Source organism: Sus scrofa, chromosome 1 (genome assembly GCF_054392235.1).
Source record: "Sus scrofa isolate SSC_HxYL_T2T_F1_AM1 chromosome 1, Sscrofa_HxYL_maternal_Yorkshire_Landrace_v2.0, whole genome shotgun sequence".
NCBI classification, from domain to species: Eukaryota; Metazoa; Chordata; class Mammalia; order Artiodactyla; family Suidae; genus Sus; species Sus scrofa.
Window position 1 is genome coordinate 211,087,613 of NC_139383.1, and position 27,185 is coordinate 211,114,797.

Below are 27,185 nucleotides of genomic sequence, written 5' to 3' on the forward strand. Positions count from 1 at the left end.
TTCACAGCAAAAGAAACCTTAGACAAAATGAAGAGACATCCACAGAATAGGAGAAAATCTTTGTAAATGAAGTGACCAATAAGGGATTAATCTCCTAAATATACAACCAGCCACTCTATATCAAAAAAACATAAACAAAGAAGTAACACAATCAAAAAATGAGTGGATCAAAATAAACATTTCTCCAAAGCACACAAACAGATGGTCAAAAAGTACATGAAAGATAAGTCATATCACTAATTATCAGAGAAATGCAAATAAAAACTACAGTGAAGTATCATTTCACACTGGTCAGAATGGCCATCATCAAAGAAATTTATAAACAATAAGTGTTCAAAAGGGTATGGAGAAAAGGGACTCCTCCTTACTCCATTGGTGGGAATGTAAATTTGTAGAACCACTATGGAGAACAGTATGAGAAGGTACCTTCTAAAATGAAATATAGAACTACCATCTGATCCAATAAACCCACTTGTTGGTATATATCTGTAGAAAACTATAATTCAAAAAAAAATAAATGCACTTCAATGTTCATAACAGCATTATTTATAATAACCAAGACATGGAAGCAACCTAAATGTCCATTGGCATGGAATGGACAAAGAAGATATGGTATATATTATATGATAGAATATTACTCAGCCATAAAGAAAGAAAGAAATAATGGCATTTGCAGCAATATGGATAAACTTAGAGATTATCATACCAAGTGAAATAAAGCAGACACAGAAAGACAAATATAATATGATGTTATTCCTATGTAGAATATTAAAAAAGATACAAAGGAAATTATTTACAAAACAGAAAGAGACTCACAGATTTAGAAAACAAATTTTTGGTACCAAAGGAGAAAGGGTGGGGAGGGATCAATTTAGGAACTGGATTAACACATACACATTACGATATATAAAACAGGTAACTAACAAGGACTTACTGTATAGAATAAGGAAATATACTCAGTATCTTTCACTAACTTATAGTGAAAATTAATATGAAAACAATACATATATAAGGTATAGCTGAATCACCCTACTATACACCTTAAACTAACTCTACATTGTAAATTGATTACACTTCAATTTTTAAAAATACAAATATATGTATAAAATTTTAAAACATTTAAAAATAAAAAGCAAAAACATTTTAAAGGAATAAATTAATATTTTCTTAACATTATTAGAAATACATATTTCGAACTAGAACTTAAGATGTAGTGATGACGTTCCAGATAAATTAACATTCACTACACAATACGTTATTCATCTTTTAAGATCCATCTCAGATATAACCTCTCGAATGATTTTCTGGGTAAATCTCTTGGCATTCCCCCAAGAATATGCTACTATTTCTATGGTAATAATATATTTTATATTTTTATTTGTTCATTTTATTGTCTGTCTTCTAGATAAGAACATAAATGCCGTAAAATGTGAGACTTTATTTTTTCTTAATAATCTTGATTTCCAGAGACTATAAAATAGTATCTATCTTAACTACTTAATATATATTTCAGATTTAAGACAAGCATATATTATTCTACTTACTTTTATATCTTGAAAGGTAATAGTTACTCTTCCTATTTTAGATGTGATGTTATGTATCATTAAAGAATTTTAATAACTTGCTCAAAGTTACTCAACAAAAAGGAAGAACTGCAACTCAACTTTAGATTCTGACACAAGTCAAATACTCTTACTTGAATAACACACTATTAGGTTGTACTGTTGCTGTAGCAAATTTCAAAAACTCAGAAACTTAAAATCATGTGAATTTATCCTTTTAAAGTTTGGGAGGTCGAAATCTGAAATGGATCCTGCTATGTTAAAATCAAGGTTTTGACAGGGCAACATTTCTTTCTGGCGACTCTAGACTCCATATTCTGTTTTTTCTGTTTCTAGAGGTTGCTTACATTCCTTAACTTGTGTCCTTCATTTCAAAGCTAGCAATTGCTGGCCAAGGCTTTCTCACAAAGCATCACTCTTCTACCTCTCTTACAAGTTCAAGTATCTTTGTGATTACACTGAGACAACCCATAAAATCCAGGATAATCTCCCCATTTCAAACTCAGTTGATTAGCAGCCTTAATTTCCTCCATTCCATGTAAGTTAATATGTAGCAGATGCTGGGGATTAGAACATGGACATCTTTGAGAAGACATTTTTCTATCGCATATATACCTTTTTAACATGATCCATTTAAATTTTATGAGTTAATGAGGAAAAATGTGAAATGTGGAAAAGTCCTGCAAACACACAGTATTTTAATATATAATATTTTAGGTTTAAACAGATAAATAAAAAACACACTCATGGAAAATTCTTGAAAAAAAATTATATTGCCTAAATCACAATTTCCATCTAAATTGACTGCTAAAAATTGGGAGTTCCTGTTGCAGCTCAGCAGGTTACAAACCCAGCTAGTATCCATGAGGATGTGGCCTCACTCAGTGGATTAAGGATCCAGCATTACAGTGAGCTGTGGTGTGGGCCAACAGCTGCAGCTCCAATCCGACCCCTAGTTGGGAACTTCCGTATGCCTGCATGTGCAGCCCTGAAAAGAAAAAAAAAAAAAAAAAATCAATTGCTAAAAATAAACTTTATTCTACAGGATTATTACCAAATTAACTGGAAAAAAGAAAACAAAGCAACAATGTTCTTTTAAAATAAGCAACTGCTGAGAATAGAATTCATAATCTGTGGTGGCTCTCAATCTGTTCTCTGGAAATCCTAATAATTCACAAGCAACAGAGAGGCTTTCTACTCTTAAATCTGAATGAGCGTCATCTTTTTACAATTGGCTGAGGGAAAAGGAAGTTATCTGGATAAATAAGTACTTTACCAATTATAATTTTTCTCTTAAAAAAATCTTGCTAACTTTTGGATACCTTCTACTATACTTCCTCTAACATGTACTAGCAAACAACAAAATCACTAATTAGAAAATAATGCTTTTTAAAAAATAATAAAATAACTACTACAAAGAGCTTCTTTCATTTAATATATTTTCTTCCTTATTTGTCCACATTTGTAGAGATTTTTCTATGACTCTTTTAGAGAGAGAATTTAAAAAGCCCTTATAATGGTTCTTTTTGAGCCTTTATATCCCTTTATATAAACAGTTACTATATTGGTGGTTTAAAATCATATTATGTTATCAGAAATATTAATATGCACAGTGCTAATTGTTCCATCTCTCTTCTTTTATTTACATTCATAGTATAGCTATGTGTCATATTTAATACCATACTCATGTTAGATTTAATTCAATTTTCCCATGTTCCACAGCATCCACAGATAACAATTGATCTGTTCAATGTATATATACATGTGTATATACAAACATGGCTGCTACACATTGCTACTAACAAAAAAATAAATTCATATGATTTTCTCAATACACAAATTTCCATATATACATTTGTGTATATATGTATTTTCCTAATATAAGTTTCTTCCCTAAAAGCCAAAGCCAAATGTAGCCATCTGTCCAGGAATGATTTTTTTTCTAATATTCATAAGAGGAATAAATATATTAAAAATAGTTAATATTCATCTGTTTTGCTCAAAATAAAAGATTACAGCAAAGAATAAGTTTGAAATCCTGGTATTTCTGAAACAGATGTCTGGCATACTTCACAATTTATATAAGAACGGTCCAGAGAGGAAGCAGAAGAAGGAAATTTCCCATCTCTTGCAGTCCTAAAAACTTGGGTTAAGATGTGGAAGGAGGGTAACATTCAGAACCTCCAGGAAAAGTACAGAGGTGGCCAAGAACATCCAGGTAGCGGTGAAGCAGTAAGGAGAGAGAGTAAGCCCATAGATGTTTGCACACTGACATTTCCAATTCAGCTCCTGGGTATCAGAGCTAAGGCAGTATTGAAAGGCAAGTATACAGGTAAAGCTGAAAAATGGTCCTTCCATCTTTCCAAGGCCTACGTGCAAGAGACCAATACGTCTTTGTACATGGGGAAAAGAAAGTTTAAAAAAAAAAAAAAAACTCCCTAGATTCTGAGAAAGAGGCTGTCTCTTGGGAGGACTTTGAGCTCAAAGACCAATAGCGCTTCCAGAACCCTGAGTTTCACCTGGAAGATCACATGTTTATTCAAACAGCTAAAAAATAGTTGCAATGAGGCAGGAATCAGTCCAAGAAGCAAACCTATAATGAGTATCTAAAGAGTAACAGGATGATTAGAGGGCCCCATTTTCTCTGCTGTCAAGGCCTTCAGCCTCCCTTTCCCTATATATCTGAACACTTCCTAGCAATGGAGCAAATCTGAAAAGACAGTGTTTTCCTGAGGCATCCAAGAGAAATTTGGGTTACATAGGAATTCAGTGAAATTGTTGATTATGGCGAGATCATAAAATGAAACAATTTTTCTTTGGTACTCAGAGGATTATAGCTCTTAAAGAAAATCAGAACAACAGCAGATGATTTAAAAATTACAGTATGAATAAATCTGGAGCCCCAATTTATTTGCTATTTGTCTTGTTTTCATGTCTTGACTTTTATATGCTTCAAATATGTCACAATACTAGCCACAGAGTAGACATTAATGCTTGATCAGTATAAATACATATATTCTACCATTATATATTCAGTCTATCAATGGTCCTCAACAAGGGCTGGTACTAGCTTCCTATAAGGTACTGGAAATATGAGGAAATGTTTTTGCTTTTCTAATGGCTAAATGTTGTGAAGTGCTACAACATTTAGTGAGTGGAAGCCAGGGTTGCCAAATGTCAAAAAAGGAGAAGCAACATTCTATACTTTTGTCTGCACTGTCTCACCCAAGCTGCCAACAGAACTCCCATTGAGAGACACTGAGAAAAGGAGGCACTGTAGTAAGAGACATAGGACAAATTACAGAAAAGAGAGAGAATAACGGAAAGACAAATGAACTACAGAAAACTCCATTAACTCACTAATGAACACTATTTCTAACTTTGATCTATAAGCAAATGCTCTCTTAAACTCACTTAAAAGCTCTAAGGAGTGTTATCAGACAAGGTAGGCAGTGATGGCAGTGGCCACAGGGGAGGGATGCAGAGTTGAGCAGATGATAGAGATGGTAAAGGTGGCAAATCAACTTCTTACCCTACAAAACAAAACCTCTGAATAAAGATCATAGCCTTCTGACTCAAATGGAAACCAGGCAGAGGCTAAATTTATAATAGGTTCATGTTTCTACATGGCAACAGAAGGATAGAAGTCATTAAGAGTATTTAAAGCTCACTCAGAAACTTCCATCCTTCAAGCCAAAATATATGTAAAGATTGTCAAGATCTTTTTTCATTTCCTTTTTTAAAAACACATGTTTAAAACACATGAAGAAACTGTTCAAAATTTGAGACTGACATCTGCTTCAGAAGCTTCAATGTGACTGACTTTCCTCTCCCAACTTTATATACTCAACTACCAACATTATCAGGGAAGGAGAAAAATGACTCAGTTCTGTACAATACAGTCTTGAGCTGTGGAATATTCTCTGTTATGCCCATCAAATATATACATTTTATTCTATAATAAATACGAATTCATAAGAACATTTTAAAAAAGGATTTTAACCTTACTTTCTCAACCAGTCTTGTCAGTCAATTTTAGTAAACTATAAATAGAACAAACATTATACTTAAGGAGAAACTAAAAGAGCTTTTCATCCTCTGAACTAGGATAAAACAGCCATGTGCCTTTAGGTTCATGTTTTCCTTATGGTTTCTCTAATTAGTCTCTATAATCCTGCACTGACCTTGAACTGTTTTTTTTTTCTTTTCTACAAGGTGTTTGGTTGTATATGAAAAACGACTGCAACCACTACAAAAATAAACACTAACTCATGCAATGAAAACTTTAAAGGAACAGAGATGAAAGGAAATTAAAAAGTGCATAAAAAGTCATTGAACATATTTTGATCCGTTTTACATTTCCTCCCTGTTTTCTGTGGAGTTTATGCAGGATCTCAGAAAACATTAAGAATAAGTGCATTCTCTCAGCATAGAAGGTAGAAAACAGCAAAAGACAAGATCAACTGGCTTGGAAGTCAGCTTAGTAACAGATGTGGTTCTAACCAAATTTCTCACTCAATTTGCTGTTTTTCAACTCACTTGAACTATAAAATAATCTCTGGAACTATGTTAATAAAACTTATTAAAAGAAGAAGAAACAAAATCTCAGTTTGGGAGGCATCTGTCTTGTTTTGGTCACTTAAAACATCTACAAAAAGCCACACATGCAACACAAAGCCAATTTGTTCTTTTCACTCAGATAAGAAAATGTGACTGTTCCATTTACAAAGATTGGGGAAAAAAAACATGCCCAAGTCTTTATTGTGCCCCCATCGTATCATCCACCCTAAAAATGTTAAAAGTAGACTTTCTTCCAGAAAAGCAAAGTCAATCAAATTTATTAACTTTTGCTTATTAGCATTTTATCTTTTAGAAAAGAACATGTAAAATAAACCTTACCTCTTAACAAAGAGTGTTGATATATGAGAAATTTGATCAACAGTCTTTCCTTTTGGAAATTTCAGGCTTGGGAAATTCAAAGATATTTATGAAGCCAAAACATGTATTTATATATTATCATTAGTCTTTATCAAATGAACTCAGAAGTAATTTTAGAAATTATAGATCAAAAAATGTTATTTTTTATTTTGGTGACCCTTTGTTATAGCAATTTAGTATGTGCATTAACTCAAAAAAGGATAAAATTTTTTCTTAAAAAACAGTCCAGAGCTGAGTTGTAGATACTCTTTAAATGGGTGGATTCTCTTTAATTCAGGAATAGTTCCATTTGCTCTGCACTGCATAATTTAGGTGGACTAGCCCCACTTCGGTCACTTTATAGACCATGGAAAGAAAAAGAATGTAAATCATGTTCCTTTTAAAAAGATATAATTTGGTATTTACAAACATGACACCACCAGTACCCCACTACCTGGAATTTAGACAAATGTCCACACCTAGCTGTAAAGAAGGCTAGAAAGAATGATGTTGGGTAAAATCAGATGGTCAGTTTTTGAAAAGAAGAAAGGAGGTTTGGATACAGGGGAATAATAACAGTTCCTGACAGGTGAGTACTTACCTCTGGAAAGGGAGACTAGAAACTTGGAGTCTAGGGTAAGAAACTTGCTTTTCATTGCATCCATTTTGTATTTCCATACTGCATCTGTATACAGTACATACAACATTTTCAATTTGATTGGATGTGCAATTTTATATCACTTGAAATTTCTTCTTAGAATAATTTTTAAGAGGAGTTCCCGCTGTGGCAATGGATTAAGAATCCAACTGCAGCGGCTGGGCGCTGAAGAGAGGCCATAAATTCAATCCCCCACATGACCCAGTGGGTTAAAGGATCCAGCACTGCCACAGCTACAGCAGAGGTCACAGCTGCAGCTCAGATTCAATCTCTGGCCCAGGAACTTCCATTTGCCACAGGTGCAGCCATTAAAATATATATATATTAATAATAATTTGAAAGAAGCTGTTAAAGAGTTAAAGAGTAAACAAGAACATGTAATAGCTTTTCCTAAAGAGTTTAGCCCTCTTGACATTCTTAGCTGAAGTATGATATTTACCCCTAAAATATACAAATGTATGTGCATATGCTTTAAGACTATTTACACATTTTGGAACTTTTCTTGTAGAATAGTTAAGAGCACAGTTTGGAACCAGACTGATAAGTTCAAAAACTGCTAGAGTTTTAGTGCGCACTAGCTCCCTGACCTAAGGTAAGTTATTTAATTATCCAATCTATCTTTCCCATCTGTAAAAAGGGTTAATAATATTGGCTATTACTATTGATAACTGTCATTTATTAAAGATACCTCAGCAAACATAGATAATTGCCTAATAATAATTTTCTCCTTATTTATTCACAACCTCAATTTTATTCTAAATGGCAAAGTATACAACTGAAAGTATTAACCTCCTTGCTACTCTTAGATTTAATCATAAATATTTGACACTGTTATGACCAGTGATATAAAAGTAGAAGTTACTATATAGGCCTGCCGATTGTTAAATTATTGTCATCTGTCTTGAAGCTGAAATATATTTTTCAAAGTTCTGTAGGCATTGGAAACCACCTCCCAAATATAACAGAAATTTATAAAGCTAGAATAAATTATCTGACAACTCCATTATTGTTGTACTGATTTTTTTTCACTTAAAAATATTATGTGTGAGTTTATTAAAATTTCAAAAAATCACATTCCAAGGAAGTGACCTAAGATTCATAATGAAGTGAGAAAAGGACCTAGATTAAGTATCTGGTCACCCAACCAGGACTGCCCAACAAGGACACTCATCTTAGCAGCCCAAGGGGCCTCCCTCACAATAAGTACAGAAGTTCATATAATACAAGGGTGTCATGAGCTCCCACGGGCAGGCATCCAGACCACTCTTCCTAACCCTATTCCATAGGGTGTTTGGCTTCAGTACCAGCTGAAACTCAGAGCCAGAAAAGAAGACAGGGCCCCTTGAAGCAGGAGATAGATGGGTCCCAGGTGAGCAACTGTAATCTGTTCCTGATGGACAGATAATTTCAAGATAAAAGCTGCATCCTGCTTAGATAAAAGAGAGATCACCTATTTCTTGTTCATGAGGTTAAGGAGGCCTCAGGAACTACACATCACAGAACGGTTCCTCAGGGGTCAGAGAAGGGGCACCAGACAACAGTTCATCCTGTCAAATTCCCAGAGACCTTCGGCTAGAATCCATCCTGGCTAAAAGATGTGCATGCACACAGGGAAAGGCCCTGAGTCAGGCCAAAGCCAGATGAAGCAAGATGACTGGCCAGAGGGGGCCCAGAAGGTCTGTCCCCATACAAGTGACTTAAATGACCTCCAAAGCATGTGTTGCTCCCTTCCTCTCACTCTTTCTCTTTGTCTCTCTCCCTCTCCACCCCCTACCCTGAGCTTTCTCCACACCTACCTTCTCTCTCTTATCTCTTCATAAACCTTGCCTGTGCTTTCTCCACACCAATCTTCCATCTTTTCTCTCTTTAAAAAAAACATTTATTTGCCTCACTACCCTCAGTTTCTTCATGAAATACTTTGTCCAAAGGGACAAGGTTCTGGTGGTTAGACATCAAGTGTTTAGGTTTCAGAATTCTTATCCCACAGCCAATGAGAACACCCTCACCCCTCAAACCAAACCTTCCCACCCCAGACTCATTAAGTATCAAGCTCAGTATTATTTTCTTAGGTCTCAGTTTCTCTTTCTCCAGGAGGTGCTTTTAAGAGAAAATGTTGATAAAGATAAGGCCAGGATCAGATGATTTTATTCTGAGTCTTGAATTAGGTTGACTACTTCATCTCTCAAACATGTCTCTATCAGGATTTGAATTGCTGTGAGTTTTAAAATTCAGATTGCAGCTTATAAAGATGAGGCACATCTTGTAAGATTTGGAGATTGTGTCTACATAACTTCTAAAATAATTGCTTTCTTTCATTTAATATGTCAATACTATATGTGTGACTCATGTTTTCATTTACCTTAAAAGTTTACTGGTTACTTTTTGAAAGCAAACCACCCTTTGTTTCCAAAAGCAACAATATCACATTTTCAGTATCTATCAATAAAACATATTACAGGACCAGCATCATGTTTATCATTTTCCTAAGGTATATACAAAACCTGTTTTTAATATCCTCTTTCCCTAGTAATCATTCTTATTTTTTCCAGACAGAATAAATTCAGTTTTTCCTAAAATGAAATTTTACTCCAAATAAAAAGAGTAATATAATTTAGAAATTCAAAGGAAAGGGGAAAAAAAGAGACAGTCTTTTTAAAAAAGAGAAATGCTTAGTAAACTTGGATTTGATGAAAGATGGTTTGTTTTAAACTCTCATGTATATTCTCTGTTATAGAAATTAGGGATAAAGTAGTAAACAAAATATACAGATTTTTTTCCCACTACCAAAACACAGAATATTCCAATGAAACCTTTTGTAGGCTGAAATGGTATAAATCGAAGAAGCAATTACCATAGGGCACACCTTGTTAATGAATGCACAAAATAAATGAAGATAAAGCAATGATGCTTAGAGACACAGTTCAAAGCTTCAGCAGCTTTGATGCTGAGATATTGAGTGTGGTTCCTGAGAGGGAGCTTGGCAGTGCCACTCTCTCTGCTTAGGGTAAGCACTGCCTCTATAATGGGGAGGCTCCCACTAAACAAACACTAAGCACTTATTTCACTTTTCCCCCTTTATCCTGATAGTGAAAATCCTCCAGATTTCTTTCCATTATGAAAACAGTTACTAATATAGGTCTTTCCTAAGAGCCAAGAGATAAAGTGAACCTAAAAAGCATGGCAGCCTGTAGTTTCTTACCCTCATAAGGTTTATAATTTAGCATAAGATAAAGAGTTTAATACCTGAATACATAAAAATTTAACTACCATAGTAGCAATGACTAAGTAGAGAAAGTATCCGGTATAAGGGAGACTATTAAAGGCAGTTAGAACATAGGGGGCAAAAAAATGTGTGATAAGTAAATATCTAAATAGAGGCCTCAAGGATCAACTGAAGAACACAGTAGGGAGGAATGGGCCAAATGTTTCAGAACAATCAATCTTATGCTTGAGAGCAATGATACAGGTAAGAGCACAGCGCAACTGAGGAACTAGAGAGCTAGATTTCAGCAGCAAATAGGCAAGCTGTATGTAATAATTATTTGGAATTTATATTGGAAGTTATATCAATTAGCAGTTCACATATTGTGATAGCTAATTTTATGTGTTAATTTAAAGAACGCCCAAATTCATTGATGAGTTCTAACAGTTTTCTTGTGGTATCTTTAGGATTTTCTAGGTCATCATGTCATCTGCAAACAATGATAGTTTTACTTCTTATTTTTCAATTTTGAATCTTTCATTTCTTCCTTTTCTGATTGCCATTGCTAGGATCCCCAAAACTACGTTGGATAGCAGTGGCAAAAGTGGACATCCTTGGTCTTGTTCCTGATCTTAGTGGAAATGCTTTTAGTTTTTCACCATTGAGAATTATGTATGGCTTTTATTATGTTGAGGTATGTTTCCTTTATGCCCACTTTCTGGAGAGTTTTTATCAGAAACAGAACTTAAAGGAACACTGTAAATCGACTATGCTTTAGAAAAATAAATAAATAAATAAATAAATAAATAAATAAATAAAAAGTCTAATTATATTTTTTAAATAGAAAATAAAATAAATGATGCCCAGGTAGCTAGTAAAACTTTATTTCTGGGTATGTGTATGAGAAAGTCTCTGAAAGAGATTGAAACTTGATTCAGTAGACTGAGTAAAGATCTTCACCAATGCAGATGCCCATCATCCGATTCAGAGAGGGCTTAAATAGAACAAAGAGGCAAAGGAAGGGGGTGCATTCCTTGCTGGAGCAGAGACATCATCTTCTACTTCCCTTGGACGCTGGTACTCCTGGATCTGGGGCCCTCAGTCCCAGACTGGTTATCATGCCTTAAAGATTCTCATCCCTCTAAGTTCTCTGGCCTTTGGACTCAGACTGAATTGTACCACAGGCTTTCTGGTTTTCCAGTTTGCAGAAGGGAGATCCTGGGACTTCTTGGCCTCCACAATCACATAAGAGACAATTCCTATAATAATCTCCTCTTAGCTATACCTATGTTCACCAACTGGTTCTGTTTTTCTGGAGAGCTGTGATTAATACACCTATATTATAGATTATCATTTATCGTGACTGTCATACCAGTCATGCCAAGTAACAAACTCTCCAATCTCAGTGGCTGAAAGCTATAGATTTATTTCTTATCCTCACTCTATGTCTATCACAGTTAAACTGGAGACCCTACTCACTTTGTGATCTAGACAGACAATTCGGTATTTATCTGGGAAATTATATGTATTTGTGGCAGCGAGCAGAGAAAGCTCTTAAAGAACTCAAACTGACAAGCACAAGCACATGTCAATTTTGTTCATAATTAATTAGCCAGAACTGGATATGCAGTCCCACCCAATCACAGGGTGCAATGAAGTTCAATCCTGCCATGAAGGCCAAAAAACTAGAAATACTTGGTAATACTTGGTAATTATGACCATGCCATTTTTGTTGATTTGTTTTGGATTTTTAGTGGCAATATCAATGATTATAAGTGGAGGGTTAAAACATATATACAAGGGTCTGGGGGGGAAAGACTAAATTTAAGTTTATAAAAACCAGAATATTAACTGATACTTCACAGTGAAATTATGCATAGTTTACATTTTATTTTATATACTTATTTGTGTCTTTTAAATTTTCTCCAATAAACATTAGCTAGACTTCTTTGTAAAGAACAGGAAAAAAAAAACCCTCAAATTGAGAATGACTAAAACAATAAGGAAATTGTTCAAAAACTGGAAGGTGTCACAAGGAATATTAGAATGGCATCTAGATTTTATCAGTTTATCTTAATTTGTTGTTCAGATGTGCCTGGCTTCCTTTCCCTTAGGTCATCTCATAGTCCAAAATGTTTGCCAGAGCTTCAGTCATTATCGATTTTGAAGAAAGCAGAAAAGAGGAATGGGAGCAGATCCCTTCTTTAAGGCTGCTTCCTGTAAATTAAGCACACTACTTCTGCTACAATCACCCTTAACCACCTTAACTGGAAGTAAGGCTCAAAAATGAAGTGTTTATTCTAGATAAATATAAACCACCCAATATAAGATCTATCTCTTAACATCAATTTCTTTTTCCAATGTTTCTCCCACACTGCAATCTGAGATAAGTTTCTCAACTGGTTTATTTTTAGTGGTTCAGAAAATAGTCCAAAAGCATTATATTTGTATATATTCCTCTCATCCTCCTTATCTTGTCTAGTGAAGTAACTATATATACACTACAACAATGATATGCCAAAAACATAATTTATTTTAAAGAAAACCATTATTCTGCTTTGGAACCTCTCTTCCACTGATATTTTTAAAAAATTTAAGGCCTGGATAAATTATTCCAATCCAATTTAAATCAGTATCTTTCATAAACCTATTAAGATAATTTATAATCCTAGTCCAAAATGGACTTAGATGAAGGGAGAAGATACACCATCATGGGGGGTATAGGTGTATTTGATGCTAAAAGTCTTTTTTTGCTGCTTCATTTCATCTAGTATTTGGTAATTGATTTCTGTCCCTCTAATATCCACTAGAGTGTCTACAGCTGGTATAAATCATCAGCCTTGAGCTTGGCATGGGCAAAACTAGATAACTGCTCCCAAGGCACACAGCCACCTTCCCTACTGACTACGTCTTCACCTTACATCCAGCTGGCACTGTAGAGCCCCTGAATCTAGGCAGTTATTCTAAGCTAATCCATTTAATCCTATATCTTCTCTGAAAAAGATTATAGTATAACTAGATTTTCCAACCTTCTATAATTTTATTTTTAATTTATAAAGGGAAACTTTTGAATGTACAAATCTCTTTCTCTTTCACCAAATTTTACTTTACAAGGCTGTAGTGTCATTAGGAACTCAAGAAAACTGGCTTACATCTGTTCATGGTAAAAACTCTCACCAAAGTGGGTATAGAGGAAACACTCCTAAGATAATCAAAGCCATTTATGACAAACCCAGAGCAAATGTAATACTCAATGGAGAAAAGCTGAAAGCCTTCCCACTAAAATCTGGAACTAGACAGGGATGGCCACTCTTACCACTGTTATTCAACACTGTATTGGAAGTCCTAGCCACAGCAATCAGACAAACAAAAGAAATAAAAGGCATCCAAATTGGAAAAGAAGTGGTAAAACTGTCGCTGGATGCAGATGACATGATACTGTATATAGAAAACCCTAAGGACTCAACCCAAAAACTACTCAAACTGATCAACAGATTCAGCAAAGTAGCAGGATATAAGATTAACATTCAGAAATCAGTCGCATTTCTGTATACTAACAATGAAATATTAGAATAGGAATATAAAAATATAATACCTTTTAAATCACACCCCAAAAACTTAATTACCTAGGGAATTTAAGGTAGTTCTCCTAGATGCTTATAACGAGAAAATATTCACCAAGGAAATGAAAGAAGATGTAAAGAAATGGAAAGATAATTCCATGCTCCTGGGTTGGAAATATTAATATCATAAAAATGACCATACTACCCAAAGCAATCTACAGAGTCAATGCAATCCCTATCAAATTACCCAGGACATTTTTCACACAACTAGAACAAATTCAGCAAAGTAGCAGGATATAAGATTAACATTCAGAAATCAGTCACATTTCTGTATACTAACAATGAAATATTAGAAAAGGAATACAGGAGAGAGGACAAGATGGCGGAGGAGTAGGGGGACACGCTCGCCCTCTCCCACAAACACAACAAAAAAAGCACATCTACAGAAGAAATGACTCGCACAGAACAACAACCAATCGCTGGCAGAGGAACCTAAACTCCAATAACGGCAAGAAATTCGTGACATTATTGGGCAGAACGGGAGAAAAGAGGAGAGTGAGAGAAGGTGAATCCGAGCGGGACGGGCGCTCCCGAAAGGGAACTGCGGAGGAGAAAGGGATCCCGCACCCTGGAAAGTCTCCTACCGGGGGAAAGATCAAACGAACCGGAGGAATCTCCAGATGCAGAGAAGAGTGTAGCAGTAAGTCGGAGTACGGAAAAACGATCAAGAACCCAACGGACCATCTGAACTACGGGCACAGTCACCAAAAATTGAGACGCCTGGGTGGGGGCTGGGCACCGAGACCTCAGCTCTGAAGGTTGGTCCCCGAGAGGGGGCCGGGGGACGCCTGGGTTGGGGCTGGGCACCGAGACCTCGCCTCCGAAGGTTAGTCCCCAAGAAAGGGCCGGGGGACGCCTGGGGGGGGGGGGGGGCTGGGCACCGAGACCTCGGCTCCAGAGATTAGTCCCCGGGCTAGGGGGGCGGGGAAGAGCGGAAACTGCTTGGGAGGTCTCTAAACCATTTGACGGGGCAGAGACTGCCTGGGAGACTAGAAAACAAAGCTGTCGCAGAGGAAGGGAGCAATACTCTAGGGGCGGGGAAGTGGAAAGCCACATCAGAGGGAACCTGGGAGAAGAGCCTGGTCTGCGCCCGTGCTGGGGAGGGGAGAGAAGAAGGGGTGGGTCCCCATAGAATACCCCCCACGCCACAACAAGCTTACAGGCCCGCTAGCTAGCAGAAAGCTGTGCTTCCCAGTGCATTCCCTCCCCCCACCCCCACCACCCCCTACGCTCTCGCCGAACCTGGGGCTGCCTGCCATCCAGGAGGGCTGGCCTCAACAATTGCCTGAAGCCTACCACCGCAGGGGCTCTCCCTGCACAGGCCTGCTTGCCCTTTGGAGGGGCTACACTTCCACAGAGCAGCACCAAACACCACCAGCCCCCTAGAAAAGGCCTGCAGCCCAGAAAAGCTAGAACAAGCCTAGCCAGGCCGTGAATAGATCGACCTAATTCTCCGACGGTTTTTCTGAGACGGGCTCCCCCGGGGAGGAGCCTCTTGAGTCTCCAAGGGCCTTGCTACACGCCCAAGACCCCAGGGGGTGCTAAGACCTAGTGGACCAGCTGCATAGGACTGCCAGCTCCAGGCAGGACCCCCTGCAGCCCAGAAAAGCTGCAACAAGCCTGGCCGAATCGGGAAAAGATCTCAGACGGTCTTTCTGAGTCGGGCTGTCCTGGGGAGGAGCCTCTTGAGTCTCCAAGGGCCCTGCTACCCACCCAAGACCCCAGGGGGTGCTGAGACCTAGTGGACCAGCTGCATAGGACTGCCAGCTCCAGGCAGGACCCCCTGCAGCCCAGAAAAGCTGCAACAAGCCTGGCCGAATCGGGAAAAGATCTCAGACGGTCTTTCTGAGTCGGGCTGTCCTGGGGAGGAGCCTCTTGAGCCTCCAAGGGCCCTGCTACCCGCCCAAGACCCCAGGGGGTGCTGAGACCTAGTGGACCAGCTGCATAGGACTGCCAGCTCCAGGCAGGACCCCCTGCAGCCCAGAAAAGCTGCAACAAGCCTGGCCGAATCGGGAAAAGATCTCAAATGGTCTTTCTGAATCGGGCTGCCCTGGGGAGGAGCCTCTTGAGCCTCCAAGGGCCCTGCTACCCGCCCAAGACCCCAAGGGGTGCTGAGACCTAGTGGACCAGCTGCATAGGACTGCCAGCTCCAGGCAGGACCCCCTGCAGCCCAGAAAAGCTGCAACAAGCCTGGCCGACTTGGGAAAAGATCTCAGACGGTCTTTCTGAGTCAAGCTGTCCTGGGGAGGAGCCTCTTGAGTCTCCAAGGGCCCTGCTACCCGCCCAAGACCCCAAGGGGTGCTGAGACCTAGTGGACCAGCTGCATAGGACTGCCAGCTCCAGGCAGGACCCCCTGCAGCCCAGAAAAGCTGCAACAAGCCTGGCCGAATCGGGAAAAGATCTCAGACGGTCTTTCTGAGTCGGGCTGCCCTGGGGAGGAACCTCTTGAGTCTCCAAGGGCCCTGCTACCCGCCCAAGACCCCAGGGGGTGCTGAGAACCAAGTGAAATCTGCTACCATCGTGGGGTGGACCTCCCAGTCCTGTCTGCCCTCAGGAAGTCCTCCTTTGCTTCAAAGAAACACTGTTAGCCCCATCAACACTCCAGAAAAGCCACACTGCCTCAAAAAAAGATTGACCAACAACGACAGCCCTCAGGAAATATTCCAGGGCAGTGACAAGGCAAACACTACCCGATAACGGAGAGTACAACTCCCTCAGGAGAAAGAAGACAACAAGCAAGATGAAGAAGCTGAGAAACCACCCCCAGTCAAACCAACAGGAGAACTCACCTAAAACAGTCAACAATGAAACTGATCTCTGCAGTCTGACAGACCTGGAGTTCAAAAGAGAAATAGTGAAAATACTGAAGGAATTAAGAGAAGATATGAACAGCAATGCAGATACCCTCAGAAAGGAGCTAGAAAATATAAGGAGGAGCCAAGAAAAACTAGAACATTCATTTGCAGAGATGCAAACTGAACTAGGGGCAGTAAAAAACAGAATGAATAATGCAGAAGAACGAATCAGTGATATGGAAGATAGAATAATGGAAATCACTCAATCTGGTCAACAGACAGAAAACCGAATCAAAAAACTGGAAAGCAATATAAGAGACCTATGGGATAATATAAAACGGGCCAATCTACGCATAATAGGAATTCCAGAAGGAGTAGAAAAAGATAAAGGAATGGAAAATATATTTGAAGAAATTATCGCTGGAAACTTCCCAAATCTAAAGGATACTGGATTCAAGATACAAGAAGCACAGAGGGCCCCAAACAAACTGAACCCAAACAGACCCACACCAAGACACATCATAATAAAAATGGCAAAAGTTAGTGATAAAGAGAGGATCCTAAAGGCAGCAAGAGAAAAACAGAATGTTACCTACAAGGGAACCCCCATAAGAATATCAGCTGATTTCTCTACAGAAACACTACAGGCCAGGAGGGAATGGCAAGAGATATTTAAAGTGCTCAAAGGAAAAAATATGCAACCTAGAATACTTTATCCAGCAAGAATATCATTTAAAATAGAAGGGGAAATAAAAATTTTTCCCAACAAACAAAAACTTAAAGAATACAGCAACACAAAACCCAGGTTAAAGGAAATATTGAAAGGGCTTCTCTAAACCAAAAAGAAAGGAAGGAAAGGGAAGAAAAAAGAAAAGAAAAAAAAAAAAAAGAAGAAGAAGAAGAAGAGGAAGAACTAGGACTGAGGAAGATACAATCAGAGAGCAGTCACTCAAATAAGCCAGCATACAGATTTAATCATGAACATGCTTCAAACAAAATAAAATTAAAAAGAAAAAAATAAAAGAGTCATCAAAACCATAAAATGTGGGCAAGGGATGTTAGGAGGTAAATAATCCTTTTTGTTTGTATGTATGTCTCTCTTCTTAATTTTAATATAGTAATGAAGTGTTTGAACTTACAGGACCATCAGGCTAAAACACACAATTATGGGAAGGGATTAGCATACTTAAAAAACAGGGCAACCACAAGCCAAAACCAAATATTGCATTTGCAAAAAATGAAAAAAAAAAATACACTCAAGCAGATAATAACAGGAGACCATGCAACCAAAAAAAAAAGAAGAATGGAGAACCATAGAATCAACTGGAACACGAGGATCAAATGGCAATAAATAATCATCTATCAATTATCACCTTAAATGTCAATGGACTGAATGCCCCAATCAAAAGACACAGAGTGGCTGAGTGGATAAAAAGGCAAAAACCTTCAATATGCTGCCTACAAGAAACTCACCTTAGGACAAAAGATACATATAGATTGAAAGTGAAAGGCTGGGGAAAAGTATTTCATGCCAATAGACATGACAGAAAAGCAGGAGTTGCAACGCTCATATCAGACAAAATAGACTTTAAAACAAAAGACATAAAGAAAGACAAAGAAGGACACTATTTAATGATTAAGGGATCCATCCAAGGAGAGGATGTTACTATCATCAACATATATGCCCCAAACATAGGAGCACCCAGATACATACAACAAATATTAACAGACATAAAGGGAGATATTGATGAGAATACAATCATAGTAGGAGACCTAAATACCCCCCTCACATCAATGGACAGATCCTCTAGACAGAAAACCAATAAAGCAACAGAGATCCTAAAGGAAACAATAGAAAAGTTAGACTTAATTGATATCTTCAGGACACTACATCCAAAAAAATCAGAATACACATTCTTCTCAAATGCTCATGGAACATTCTCAAGAATCGACCACATATTGGGACATAAAGCGAATCTCAATAAATTTGGGAGCATAGAAATTATCTCAAGTATCTTCTCTGACCACAATGCCATGAAATTAGAAATCAACCATGGGAAAAGGAAAGAGAAAAAACCTACTCCATGGAGACTAAACAACATGCTACTAAAAAACCAATGGGTCAATGAGGAAATCAAGAAGGAAATTAAAAACTATCTTGAAACAAATGATAATGAAGACACAACCTCTCAAAATCTATGGGATGCTGCGAAAGCAGTGCTCAGAGGGAAATTTATAGCAATACAGGCCTTTCTCAAAAAAGAAGAAAGATCCCAAATTGACAACTTAACCCTCCACCTAAATGAATTAGAAAAAGAAGAACAAAAAAGTCCTAAAGTCAGCAGAAGGAAGGAAATTGTAAAGATCAAAGAAGAAATCAATAAAATAGAGACTCAAAAAACAATAGAGAAAATTAATAAAACCAAGAGCTGGTTCTTTGAAAAGGTGAACAAAATTGATAAACCCCTGGCCAGACTCACTAAAAAGAGGAGAGAAAGAACCCAAATCACCAAAATTATAAATGAAAAAGGAGAAATCACAACGGATACAGCAGAAATACAAAAAACCATAAGAGAATACTATGAACAACTATATGGCAATAAGTTTGACAATCTGGAAGAAATGGACAATTTTCTAGAATCTTACAGCCTGCCAAAACTGAATCAAGCAGAAACAGACCAACTGAACAGACCAATCACTAGAAATGAAACTGAAGAGGTCATAAAATCACTCCCTACAAATAAAAGCCCAGGACCAGATGGCTTCACAGGTGAATTCTATCAAACATATAAAGAGGAATTGGTGCCCATCCTCCTTAAACTCTTTCAAAAGGTTGAAGAAGAAGGAATACTCCCAAAGACATTCTATGAGGCCACCATCACCCTCATTCCAAAACCAGGCAGAGATACCACCAAAAAAGAAAACTATCGCCCAATATCATTGATGAATATAGATGCAAATCTTCTCAACAAAATCTTAGCCAACCGAATCCAACAACATATCAAAAAAATTATACACCATGACCAGGTTGGGTTCATCCCAGGTTCACAAGGATGGTTCAACATACGCAAATCAATCAACATCATACACCACATTAACAAAAAAAAAGTCAAAAATCATATGATCATCTCAATAGATGCAGAAAAAGCATTTGACAAAGTTCAACATCCATTCATGATCAAGACCCTCGCCAAAGTGGGTATAGAGGGAACATTCCTGAATATAATCAAAGCCATTTATGATAAACCCACAGCAAATATAATCCTCAATGGGGAAAAACTGAAAGCCTTCTCACTCAAATCTGGAACAAGACAGGGATGCCCACTCTCACCACTGCTCTTCAACATCGTTTTGGAAGTCTTAGCCACAGCAATTAGACAAACAAAAGAAATCAAAGGCATCCATATAGGAAGAGAAGAGATCAAACTGTCACTGTATGCAGATGACATGATTCTATACCTAGAAAACCCTAAGGACTCAACCCCAAAACTCCTTGAACTGATTAATAAATTCAGCAAAGTGGCAGGATATAAGATTAACATTCAGAAGTCAGTTGCATTTCTGTATACCAGCAATGAAGCATTAGAAAAGGAATACAAAAATACGATACCTTTTAAAATTGTACCTCACAAAATCAAATACCTCGGAATACACCTAACCAAAGAGGTAAAGGACCTATATGCCGAGAACTATAAAACCTTAATCAAAGAAATCAAAGAAGATATAAAAAAATGGAAAGATATTCCATGTTCCTGGATTGGAAAAATCAATATTGTGAAAATGGCCATCCTACCCAAAGCAATCTACAGATTCAATGCAATCCCTATCAAATTACCCATGACATTTTTCACAGAACTAGAACAAACAATCCAAACATTTATATGGAACAACAAAAGACCCAGAATCGCCAAAGCAATCCTGAGAAACAAAAACCAAGCAGGAGGCATAACTCTCCCAGACTTCAAGAAATACTACAAAGCCACAGTCATCAAAACAGTGTGGTACTGGTATCAAAACAGACAGACAGACCAATGGAACAGAATAGAGAATCTGGAAATAAACCCTGACACCTATGGTCAATTAATCTTTGACAAGGGAGGCAAGAACATCAAATGGGAAAAGGAAAGTCTATTCAGCAAGCATTGCTGGGAAACCTGGACAGCTGCATGCAAAGCAATGAAACTAGAACACACCCTCACACCATGCACAAAAATAAACTCCAAATGGCTGAAAGACTTAAATATACGACAGGACACCATCAAACTCCTAGAAGAAAACATAGGCAAAACACTCTCTGACATCAACATCATGAATATTTTCTCAGGTCAGTCTCCCAAAGCAATAGAAACTAGAGCAAAAATAAACCCATGGGACCTCATCAAACTGAAAAGCTTTTGCACAGCAAAGGAAACCCAAAAGAAAACAAAAAGACAACTTACAGAATGGGAGAAAATAGTTTCAAATGATGCAACTGACAAGGGCTTAATCTCTAGAATATACAAGCAACTTATACAACTCAACAGCAAAAAAACCAATCAATCAATGGAAAAATGGGCAAAAGACCTGAATAGACATTTCTCCAAGGAAGATATACAGATGGCCAACAAACACATGAAAAAATGCTCAACATCGCTGATTATAAGAGAAATGCAAATCAAAACCACCATGAGATACCACCTCACACCAGTCAGAATGGCCATCATTAATAAATCCACAAATAACAAGTGCTGGAGGGGCTGTGGAGAAAAGGGAACCCTCCTGCACTGTTGGTGGGAATGTAAACTGGTACAGCCACTATGGAGAACAGTTTGGAGATACCTTAGAAATCTATACATAGAACTTCCATATGACCCTGCAATCCCACTCTTGGGCATCTATCCGGACAAAGCTCTACTTAAAAGAGACACATGCACCCGCATGTTCATTGCAGCACTATTCACAATAGCCAGGACATGGAAACAATCCAAATGTCCATCGACAGAGGATTGGATTCGGAAGAGGTGGTATATATACACGATGGAATACTACTCAGCCATAAAAAAGGATGACATCATGCCATTTGCAGCAACATGGATGGAACTAGAGAATCTCATACTGAGTGAAATGAGCCAGAAAGACAAAGACAAATACCATATGACATCACTTATAACTGGAATCTAATATCCAGCACAAATGAACATCTCCTCAGAAAAGAAAATCAATCATGGACTTGGAGAAGAGACTTGTGGTTGCCTGATGGGAGGGGGAGGGAGTGGGAGGGATTGGGAGCTTGGGCTTATCAGTCACAACGTAGAATAGATTTACAAGGAGATCCCGCTGAATAGCATTGAGAACTATGTCTAGATACTCATGTTGCAACAGAAGAAATGGTGGGGGAAAAACTGTAATTGTAATGTATACATGTAAGGATAACCTGACCCCCTTGCTGTACAGTGGGAAAATAAAATTTAATAAAAAAAAAAAAAAAGAAAAGGAATACAAAAATATGATACCCTTTAAAATTGCACCCCCAAAAAATCAAATACCTGGATATACACCAGACCAAAGAGGTGAAAGACCTATATGCTGAGAATTATAAAACATTAATCAAGGAAATTAAAGAGGATTCAAAGAAATGGAAAGATATTCCATGCTCCTGGGTGGGAAAAATTATTATAAAAATGGCTATACTATCCAAAGCAAACTACAGATTCAATGCAATACCTATCAAATTACCAATGACATTTTTTACACAAATCGAACAAACTATCCAAAAATTTATATGGAACCACAAAAGACCCAGAATTGCTTTGGCAGGAGGCATCACTCTCCCAGACTTCAGGCACTATTACAAAGCCACAGTCATCAAGACTGTGTGGTACTGGTACCAAAACAGACAGACAGACCAATGGAACAGAATAGAGAACCCAGAAATAAACCCAGACATCTATGCTCAAGTAATCTTTGACAAAGGAGCCAAGAATATAAAATGGGAAAAAGACAGTCTTTTCAGCAAGCATTGCTGGGAAACCTGGACAGCTGCATGCAAAGCAATATAATTAGAACACACCCTCACACCATGCACAAGAATAAACTCCAAATGGCTGAAAGACTTAAATATACGACAGGACACCATCAAACTCCTGGAAGAGAACATAGGCAAAACATTTCTCTGACACCAACCTTACAAAGGTTTTCTCAGGTCAGTCTCCCAAAGCAACAGAAATAAGAGCAAAAATAAACCAATGGGACCTAATCAAACTGACAAGCTTTTGCGCAGCAAAGGAAACCAAAAAGAAAACAAAAAGACAACTTACAGAATGGGAGAAAATAGTTTCAAATGATGCAACAGACAAGGGCTTAGTCTCTAAAATGCACAAACAACTTTTATACAACTCTATACCAAAAAAGCCAACATACCAATGGAAAAATGGGCAAAAGACCTGAAGAGACCTTTTTCCAAGGAACATATACAGATGGCCAACAAGCACATGAAACAATGCTCAACATCCCTGAGTATTAGAGAACTGCAAATCAAAACTACCATGAGATACCACCTCACACCAGTCAGAATGGCCATCATTAATAAGTCTACAAATAACAAATGCTGGAGGGGGTGTTGGAGAAAAGGGAACCCTCCTGCACTCTTGGTGGGAATGTAAGCTGGTACAACCACTATGGAGAAAAGTATGGCGGTTCTTAGAAAACTATACATAGACCTAACATATGACCCAGCAACCCTGCACTTGGGCATATATCTGGACAAAACTCTACTTTAAAAAGACACATGCACCCAGCAGCACTATTCACAATATCCAAGACATGGAAACAACCCAAATGTCCATTGACAGATGATTGGATTAGGAAGATGTGGTTTATATATGTACACAATGGACTACTACTCAGCCATAAAAAAAGAATGAAATAATGCCATTTTCAGCAACATGGATGGAACTAGAGACTCTCATCCTGAGTGAAGTAAGTCAGAAAGAGAAAGACAAATACCATATGATGTTACTTATATCTAGTATCTAATATATAGCACGAATGAACCTTTCCAAAGAAGAGAAAATCATGGACTTGGAAAATAGATTTGTGGTTGCCTGGGGGGAGGGGGAGGGAGTAGGATGGATTGGGAGCTTGGGGTTAATGGATGCAAACTGTTTCTTTTGGAATGGATTAGCAATGAGATCCTGCTGTGTTGCGCTGAGAACTATGTCTAGTTACTTATGGCAGAGCATGATACTGGGAAAAAAAAGAATGTACACATGTATGTGTAACTGGATCACCATGATGTACAGTAGGAAAAAATTGTATTGGGGAAATAACAATAATTTAAAAAAAAAGAAAACTGGCTTTAAATCTCAAAGCTAAACAATGATTTATTTGGGGCATCATATTCTTAATATATTACATAGAGAAAATAAAAGGTCTGATATTTAAGGGGAATTAAATGTAAATAATTTTAATAATTTTAAAATATTACCAAACTATCTTCATCTCATAGTATAACTCCCACATATAATTAACACAGCTAATATTTTAGCACATTTATCTGTGCTAGACACTGCTTTTTAAGTGCTTTATAAGTAACAATTTAATTAAACTTTCCTACAACTATATGGTTATTATCATTCCTTTTTTATAGATGAGGAAACAAGCACAGGTAAGTTAGCTGCTTGAGGTTGTACAGATAATGTTCAAAGCCAATCTGGCTTCAGAACATGTAATACCATAATGCTTTTTTTCCACTAAAATATGTTCCATAAGTATAAATACTACTTATAGGCTGACGTGTTCTAAATTTAAATATCTAGCCTTAAATTTTCCCCTAAACCTCAGGCACAGACGTTAAGCAGTTTCTTAATTTTGACTTGGATGCCTAATAGTTATCTCAAAAAATAGCATAATCTCAAACCAAGCACAGTTTTCCCTTTGTATCTGCCAGGGAGGGATTGGTTCCAAGACTATCACAGATACCAAAATCTGCATTTGCTCAAGTCTTTTATATAAACCAGTGTGGTATTTGCATATAACTTATACATACCTTCCCAAACACTTTAAATCATCTCTAGATTACTCCTAATACAATATAAATGCTATGTAAATAGTTGCGTGCACATGGCAAATTCAAGTTTTGCTTTTGGGGACTTTCTGGAATTTTTTTCTGAACAAGTTTGACTGAACCCATAGATGTGGAACTTGCAGATATGGAGGGTTTACTGTACCTGGTTTCTATGCACAACCTGCTCCTGCTTGCACCGTTTCCTCCTATTATCGTTCTCATTCCAGTAAACAGCCTCATCATTTTTCCAATTGCCCATACCAAAATAATAGGATCACTCTTGACTTTTCTTTTCACACTTCATGTTCAATCTATCAGGAAATACTATTGGCTCTATCTTCAAAATATATCCAGAATACAACCACTTCTCAATGCCTCCATTTCTACCACCTGACCAACATGCCATCATCACTTTCTTAGACTGCTGAAAAATCTCTTACCTGGACCCTCTGTTTCCACTCTGCACCTACAGTCATTCTCAACATAGCAGCCAGAACAATCATGTAAAATACATAATTCAGATCATTGATTCTCTTTCACTTTAAACCTTCTGATAGACTTTCCTAACACTGAGATTAAAAGTAAAAATCCTTACACTTGATGGCCAGGCCGCACTGCTTTTCCTCTCATCTCATTTTCTACCATTCGCCTCCTCATTCACTTAGCACTTCATTTATCACCTCTTTTATCATTCAGTTCTAGATCCTTAGGCTTCTTTGCTCAAATGCACTAGTCATGTTTCTGTTTCCAAGTCACTGTACATTCCTGGGCCTGAGAGGCTCTTTCCCAATATCTGCTCTTTTCCTAATTTCTTTTCGGCATCTATCTTGGATAACACCACTGTATCCCAGAGGCCTTCCTGGCCGCTTTAGATGACATAGTAACCACCCTACTCTTTCCATGTCTCAGTGCTTTCTATCCTTTCTCTGCCTTGTTCTTTGTCAACCTACCTATTACATCTAACGTCATATCTGCTCATATTGGACCTCTTTACTCTAGAATGTAAGCAGGAAATGCAAGTGTATTGAACAAGCCATATTTAAGAGCCTAAAACTTATCTTGCACATGAGAGGTATTCAAAAATGTTTGTTAAATAAATCAATGATGCACACAGTCATAGAGACTACTTAGAATTTCACAAATGTGATTTATATTCCTTTGCCTTTATACACTCTATTCCTTCTGCCAATAATACCCTTTCACACTTCTTTCAATTAGCAAACTCATGCTTGTACTTCAAAACTCACTTTCAGATTGCCTTCTTCCAGAAATTTTGTCCCTACATAGAGAATACTCTTCCATAACACTTATCATCTACCACTGTCTTTGTGGATTCACTTGAGGATGTCTCTGTAGACTACAATTTCCTTAAAGGCAGGGATCTTGTTTTATGTAGTTTTTAGCCCCTATAATTAACATAGTTCCAGAGACCTAGTATGTGCCCAATCCATATTTCTTCAATGAATATATATGAACCCAAGATTTAGAGCTAGAATGCAAACCCCTCAGAAGCTTTTGCTCTAAGCATTATAAGGCTTTCTGAGAGTGAAAGTATCATTTATGGAAATCCACGAAGAACTCACCTAGAGAAGCAACCGAACCACAGAACAGCTTACTCTAAGACACTGAAAATTCCCTGACTCACTCAAATTCTGGATTCATTCTGTACCTTTAATAGTCCGCTCCAGGTTTAATCCACTTTTTGGCTCTTTGTTTGCCTTGGTTTGGTTTGTTTGATTTTTTTCCAAATAGCAAAGCATTTGTGTTCCCATAAGGATTATTTTTCAGGGATAATTGATTTGATTTGATTTCTTTTCTTTGGATTTTGTTAAAAAAAAAAAAAAGGCAACACATATCTCCAAGTTTCTAGTTTTCCTGATTGCATACTAAACTTAGTGAGTAATAACATTAAATATAACAATATACATAGATCTAAAATACTATGGGTTTTCCCCATCACTCATATCATCTATGTAGAAAAGCTTTTCAAAGACTTAGTGTTTACTTATTGGAAAGTCAAGAGCAATTCAAAACCACTGGAAACCTATGGCTGTTTGATTGTGTGATTATACAGTGCTTGTTTATGGTGACATTACCACAGCACAATTGTAACACATACTAGGAACTCAATAAATAACTCCTTAGAGCCACATTATTTGGGTAGCTCTACCTATAATTATAATTTCCTAGTTGGCCAGGAGAAGATGATATTTCATTTACCAAGAGAACTAATTTCTTACCAAAGGAGAATTTCATAGAGAAATTCAAAGTTTACCACTATTTTCTTAACCCAATTATTACAATGTAACATGTATATAATATGTAAGAATTTAATATTCTAAGGAATGTCAGCATCCAAAGACTCAGATTCAAATTTTGTTGTA

General features: G+C 37.5%; 1 long non-coding RNA gene across 3 annotated transcripts in view; it reads right to left on the reverse strand.

The window, feature by feature from the left end:
* The window catches only part of LOC146406980 (uncharacterized), a 391,187-nt gene that overhangs the window by 222,390 nt on the left and 141,612 nt on the right, over nt 1-27,185 (reverse strand). The window contains exon 4 of one of the 3 annotated variants that reach the window (XR_014820692.1): nt 7,081-7,164. The exons of the other annotated variants lie outside the window; for them this stretch is intronic. This is a non-coding gene — a long non-coding RNA (uncharacterized LOC146406980). The remainder of the gene's footprint in view (nt 1-7,080; nt 7,165-27,185) is intronic. 3 annotated transcript variants of the gene reach the window in all.